Source organism: Mus pahari, unplaced genomic scaffold (genome assembly GCF_900095145.1).
Source record: "Mus pahari unplaced genomic scaffold, PAHARI_EIJ_v1.1 scaffold_6439_1, whole genome shotgun sequence".
Taxonomy (NCBI): Eukaryota; Metazoa; Chordata; class Mammalia; order Rodentia; family Muridae; genus Mus; species Mus pahari.
Window position 1 is genome coordinate 1 of NW_018394130.1, and position 7,170 is coordinate 7,170.

At 43.1% G+C, this 7,170-nt stretch overlaps 1 pseudogene; it reads right to left on the reverse strand.

Annotated features, from left to right (window-relative positions):
• Nucleotides 1-4,947: 4,947 nt before the first annotated feature.
• LOC110315885 lies at nucleotides 4,948-5,599 on the reverse strand (annotated as a pseudogene).
• Nucleotides 5,600-7,170: the final 1,571 nt, after the last annotated feature.

Genomic DNA, 7,170 nt, shown 5'->3' on the forward strand with positions numbered 1-7,170 from the left:
GTCCTTCCTATAATCCCAGTTGATTCAGGACTTCTCAGAGTCCAGATTTCTCTGTGATTCTTTGATTGTGGGCTCTTGTGAACTTGAGATTCTGGGTCTGTCTGAATTCTTGGCAGTCAAACTCCTCTGAGACACTCAAATACTAGTGTGACCCAGCTCCTGTTATCCTGGGATCCTGTTGTCCTAAGATCCTGGGTGTGTTGCAGTGCATGGAAGTGGTGTCTCCTTTGAGGACCATGGAGTTTTCTAGTCTGTTTGAAACCAAGGTAAATCTGAACTGATTAAAATGAACCTGAGCCTCTGGTCAGGAAATGTTCTGGTGTCCTTGTTCCTGCTGTCACAGGCCTGTCACATTTGGATTGGAGCAGCTGTTGTGTTCCACTCACCAGTGATCCTAAGATCGCTTGGGTAGTCCACTAGGGGTATCCTCTGAATCTGTGCCCTAGGTGACCCAGTGCTGGTGCAGACAGGAAGGGGCTTGTGCCCCTGGTCAGGCCGGTTCTCTGCTGCCCTAGTGCTGTCTCAGGTCCTGTGCATGATTGGATTGGAGCAGATGTTTTGTTCCACTCACCAGTGATCCTAAGATCACATGGGCAGTTCTTAGGGACCATGGGGGTGTCTGCCCACTCTGGGCCCTAGGTTACCCGGTGCTGGTGCAGACCAGAAGGGATTTGTGCCCCTGGTCAGGCCAGTTCTCTGCTGCCCTAATGCTGTCTCAGGTCCTGTGTGCAATTGAATTGGAGTAGATGTTGTGTTCAACTCACCAATGATCCTAAGATCCCTTGGGCCATCTACTAGGGACCATGGGGGTATCCAACCACTCTGCGCCCTAGGTGACCTGGTGCTGGTGCAGACCAGAAGCTATTAAAAACAATGAATTCATGAAATTCCTCGGCAAATGGATGGATCTGGAGCATATCATTCTGAGTGAGGTAACCCAATCACAAAAGAACTCACATAATATGCACTTACTGATAAGTGGATATTAGCCCAGAAACCTAGAATACCCAAGATACAATTTGTACAACACATGAAACTCAAGAAGAATGAAGACCAAAATGTGGACACTTCGCCCCTTCTTAGATTTGGGAACAAAACTCCCATGGAAGAACTTACAGAGACAAAGTTTGGAGNCGAGATGAAAGGATGGACCATCCAAATACTGTCCCACCCAGGGGTCCATCCCATAATCAGCCACCAACCACAGACACTATTGCATACACCAGCAAGATTTTGCTGAAAGAACCCTGTATAGCTGTCTCTTGTGAGGCTATGCCAGTGCCTGATAAACACAGAAGTGGACGCTCACAGTCAGATATCGTTGGAACACAGGGCCCCCAATAGAGGAGCTAGAGAAAGTACCCAAGGAGCTGAAGGGGTCTTCAACCCTATAAGTGGAACAACAATATGAACTAACCAGCACCCCCAGAGCTCATGTCTCTAGCTGCATATGTAGCAGAAGATGGTCTAGTCAGCCATCATTGGGAAGAGAGGCCCCTTGTTCTTGCAAACGTTATATGCCCCAGTACAGGGGAACACCAAGGCCAAGAAGGGGGAGTGGGTGGGTAGGGGAGCAGGGGGGAGGGTATAGGGGACTTTGGGGATAGCATTTGAAATGTAAATGAAGTAAATTCCTAATAAATATTGAAAAAAATAAACTATTATATCTCAAATATTTATAATCATTCTAACATACAGAATCTTGAGTTTGAACAATAACTCCAAATAAACACTGGTTATAAAGAAATTTTCCTCCCTCACCTGTGTTTCCTTACAAGGGTGGTAGGAGAATTTCTTCAGGACTTTAGTGAGAGTAAATTTTATACTCATGACAGCACATCTCCTCATGCCAATGCGGTTCCTGGGTCCATTTCCAAAGGGCAGATATTACATAAGGATTAATGCTGCCTATGTTTTTCATGCTGAACCTAAAGCAACAGTAGATTACAAGTTTTTAAAAAAAGAATAAATGCATAAGAGCTACATTTGCAATGTTGCCTTTGACATCTAACCAGTGAAGCAGAACCTTCTAGTTCTTTGGAAAGTTAGTCAAATGATGTTTTGCTGAGGCACACAGGTGAACTGATGTCTTGCCAAAACAAACATTTGAAAGATGGTTTTCCTGAAGCAGACACAGGTGAAAGCATGCTTGGATATATCAAATATATGAAAGGACCTGAGAAGAAGGAGTATAAATATGACACCAGAGAGAGAGATAAAGACAAATTGCTGCCAAAGAAATTCTAGCTCACTCCCAAAGAACTATTGCTGAACAGGTCCACTTTCCCCATACCCTAATAAATTTTCTCTTCCACTATCTCTGCTGGGTGTTAGGGCTAGAGGAGAGATTGAACCCTTAGTAAAAGGTTGCAAAAACTTTTGCCTACAACACGAAAACATAGAGGTAGTTTGGGAAAGGTTCATTGAATTTCTGCTTGCAGGTATTTGGCTCTGGGGATTTTACAATAATGATTTTTTTCCATCCCTCTTGCCTTATAGGGGTCTTCATGTGGTTGTGGGAAAACAAAAACTGAAAATATTGCACCCATGTATGAGCACACACTGGTGTAACTGTAGTGTTATGGAGTAGGGGGAACCAATCATTGTCTTATTGGATTGGAAATCCATTTCACAGAGGAAATTAATGCCCAGTACTCTAAATCCTGTCAAAAATACCCATGGCTGCAGACATCATTCACACTAGATGTGAATGTACTGCTGTTGGTTTGCTAAGTAGACATGGCATCAAAATGCCTTCCAAATATTTATCTCTATACACAAAAATTAATGCTGATCAGAGCCATGGTCAAAGAAGCTTCAATTTGCAGTGGGACACATTTAACACAGAAAATCATTACTTGTCATAGTGCTGAGAATAAGCTCTTGTGAAGTTCTCAGCCTCTCCAAAGCTCATCAAACATCACAGAAGAAACATCAGAAAGAATGTAAGAGAGAGTAAATGAAATGAATACAGTGAAGTACTATTACTTGGACATGCCATGTCCACTGCACTCATGAATGCATAGCAGCTGTGGATGCCTACACAAGACAGAAAACATCATCATTCCAACAAGGGTAGGGAAGGTGCCCATGAGATGCCACCTATTAAGGAGCTGTTGTAAATAAATTGTTGGTGGAGGATGGAAAATATTTTCTTTAATGGTGTAGAAGCTGGTGAGTTGATCATTCTCTAGGATAAAACTTCTACACCTTTGCTTATGCAAACAACCCTAAGTAAACTCACATGTCACATAAAACCCTCAAAAGATATAAAGACATTAAGGACTGGTTGAAGACAGTCAGGGAGTCCACATGGGTGGGACGAAGAAGAGACAGGGCAATGTGAGGTGAAAGTGATCAGAATTCCTTATCCATTCATGAGATTATTATCAAATAAAAAGGAACAAAAGGAAGTACATCTTTGAACATTGAAAAAACAGAGCTGCTGGTAAGTCTTCTACAGAAGGTCTCTCTGAACTCCTGACACTCACACTGAACTAAGCCAGATTCACGCATATGGGTGTGCACACATTCATGCACACACTGCTGCTTGCTCATCGAAGGCATGCAGCACTCTCAGCAGTCCCCTTTGGCATCTGGGTGTCTAGGAGTTTGAGAACCACATTCTCCATTTATGTCCCCATCATTTCTCAATTAGGCTGCATTTCTCCTACCCTGAGCAGCATGTAGGCATTGCAAGATCCCAGCAGCAAGAAGGAAACATGGCCTTGCACCAGTGCATTTCCTATATCTCCCCAAGCAGCATCTCAACATCCTTCCTGCACCCCAATGTCTAGGCGAAATAGGAAACCACACAGAGCAGGTTGTGTTTCTGGGGTTTTGGTACCCTTCAGGGCAGAATTCCTCAGGTACTGGCCAGTTCTGCAGGTCATGGTGAAGAGAATAACATGGTACTACCACTAATGACCCTTTGAGTATGAACACATCACTGATTTCAACATCTTTTTAATAGGCTCTCACAAGTCTATCAGCAGTTGGGTATAATCTGAGGGTTTCATTCAACACCATATCTAGGTACTCCATTTCCACACAGTATCATAAGTGGAAGGCGCCTGAGAAGAAAGATAAAAACATTTGTTCTGAGATGTTTTTTAATTAGGGACTCAATCCATTTGGTGTATTTCAAAGGTGCAATACTTTTCATTTATCAATGAAAGAAGTTAGAAATTATTCCCCTCCCCAAATTAGCAAATGGCAAACAAATACCCTTGAAAGTCACAGGCACATATAGAGTGCATCCTAGAAAGAAGGGCAAGACAGCGTCCACCCACCTTCATGAGTTCCATCACAGACTGGACCCACTCAGAGGTAGAGAGAAAAGGCAACTTTCAAGAAGGAGTATGTTGTTAACCGAGGCATTTGCTAAAGCAGACCTAGGGAGTGGTATGTGGAAATCCTCTGTCCTCCTCCCCACAGGCTGTCCTATGGTTAACAAATTTTAAAATACAAGTCTAAGAAACAAACCCATACACACCCCCAAAAGGAGAGAAGGGTTGAGGAAAAACAAAACAAAACAAAACAAAACCAGAAGACACTAAAATGCCCCAGAGTACTCTCCAAAGTGGAGCCAGGGTGCAGCCTTGACAATTAGAATTAGTCTGTTACAGTCAATACAAGCATGCTTGCTTTTAAACAAAACAAAACATTTGTGGGGATTTTTGTTGTTTTTTTTTAAAACAAGGAAAACAAAAACTAGCACTCATCACTTTTCAGACAATACATAATTATTCAAAATTAACTATTACTGGAAGGGCAAGGAGGGGCCATACTAATGGGCCTTGTCTCACATGAGTGCATGTGGATAGGTGCAGGGCGTTTGTCATTATTGCAGAAACGAATTTTAATTTTTAATCTTTAGTTTGAGTTAAACATTGCTTTTAGTATGACAACAACACCAGCTGTGCAGAATGGGCTCTGGAGATGTGTTCATAGCAGCACACACCTGTGGCTCTTCTTCGGTTCTGGAGGCTCCAGGGCAGCCAATATTGCTTCATCAAACACATTTTTAGGCCTTTCTGTGTGAGGGTGGAGCACTCCACATACTTGACAGCCTTCAGATCCCGTGCCAGCTTTTCAGCAGTCTCTGGAGTAATAGGCTTCTGTTTGTTCTTGGCAAGTTTCTCAACAGTAGAGGGGTCATCTCTGAGATCAATTTTATGTCCCAACAAGCAAGAAAGGAGTCTTTGGACAGTGGTGAGTTATCTCAGGCACCCACTTTTCTTTCACATTTTCAAATGAGGATGGAGAGACGGCTGAGAAACATACTATAAAAACATCTGTCCGTGGATAACTTAGAGGTCGTAGTCTGTCATAATCCTCTTGCCCTGCANTATCAAAAAGTCCAAGAGTGTATGGCTCTCCACCAATCATAACTGTGACTGCATAGTTGTCAAAAACAGTTGGTACATATTACGATGGAAATTTGTTTGTTTTGTAGGATATCAGGAGACATGTTTTGCCAACAGCACCATCATCAACAACAACACACTTAATTGTCTGCATTTCAGAAATAGTTTTGTATCCACTTTTAATATTTCAAATTAGATGTTGACCTCAGCTTCTCCGCCGGGGCCTTGGCAGCACTCTTGTTCTGAGATTTTTAGGTTAGATTTCAACTGTGTCTAATGCAGATTTCTCAGCAGCTTCAAAGTCAAGCTCAGCATCTCAAAGGACTTTAGTTAGCACATTTTAAGGGGTTTTTAAACTGTTGTTTTATGTGTGTAGGTAATTTTTTGTGTATGTGTGTTTGTGTACCACATGAGTACACTGTCCACAGAAGCCAAAAGAAGGCATCATATCTCCTGTAACTAGAGTCAGAGCAGTTGAGAACTGCCCTTTGGTTGCTAGGACTCAAATATGAATGGAGCCTGTGGAAGACTTACCCATTGTGCCCTTTCTCAAGCTCCTCACAAAGTGGAATAATTATCACCTGTGGCCTGGAAAGTGCTCATTTAGTTAAGTTTCTGTTATGCAAGCCTGTGGACATAAGTTTTGATACAAATCATTTATCAAGCCAGACAGAGTGGCACCCATTTATAATTCCAGCAGTAGGTAGACTGAGACAGGGCATGCCTGGTGCTCATTGGCTAAACAGCATAGCCAAATAGATCACCTCCAGGTTTAGCGAGCTAGCCCATCTAAAGTCATGGTGGAAAATGATTTAGAAATGTCTACAATGTAGGTCTATGATCTATACAGAGAGAGAGAGAGAGAGAGAGAGAGAGAGAGAGAGAGAGAGAGAGAGAGAGAGAGAGTGTGTGTTTGGCTTATGATTTAGACAATAACCTGGCTTCTTCTATAACTATAAATAGATAGGGGGAATCATGACACAGTCTAGGCTCTCTCAGGGTACAGTTGCTTCACAGCAGATCCAGCAGTATCATTGAACCATTCAGAGAGCTGAATGATAACTGCATATCTTTTACATCACACCGATTGTGTGCATGTTGCTTACTTGGTATTCTCTGGTCCTAGATAACAGACACACCAGGCCCAGCCCTGTGTTACAGAAACCTTCGGTTACCTTGAGAAAATATATTGCCCATTTCTCCTTTTGTTGCTTTCATTAAATTTTCTAAATTGTTCTGGGAAAAACCAGTGCTTTTACTCCTGTTACAAGTTATCAAGGGCTACTCAGACAGTTCAGTGAGCAAAGTCAGCTGCCTCTAAGCCTACTGACCTGATTTGGACCCTTAAAACTCATGCAGCAGAAAGAGAGAAGAAATTCCTTCAGATTATCCTTTGACCTCCACACACATGCTGCAGCACATATGCCCCCATGTGGGAACTAAAAAGGGACCTGGGGAAAAGGGGGAGGGAGGACTCATGTCCTGCCAGAGTTCCACCTATGCTCTGGACAGGCAGATGCGGGGAGGCTGACAGACACTTTCACTCAGTCCCAGGTAGGCATTCAAGCCTCTGACCCATTTGACGGGGGGTGGACAAGGGGCAGCTGTCCTGGGTGACCCAGGGCCACACTATGTAGCCCCGGGATTATGGGAGACAGGGTTGAGGGAAGAGAGGCTGTGTGAGTACAGCCTTGATGAACAGAGACTGTCTATGGTTTTAGAGCTTTATTGTAGCAAGGCAGGGAGAAAGATAGAATGGAGAGAGAGAGAGAGAGAGAGAGAGAGAGAGAGAGAGAGAGAG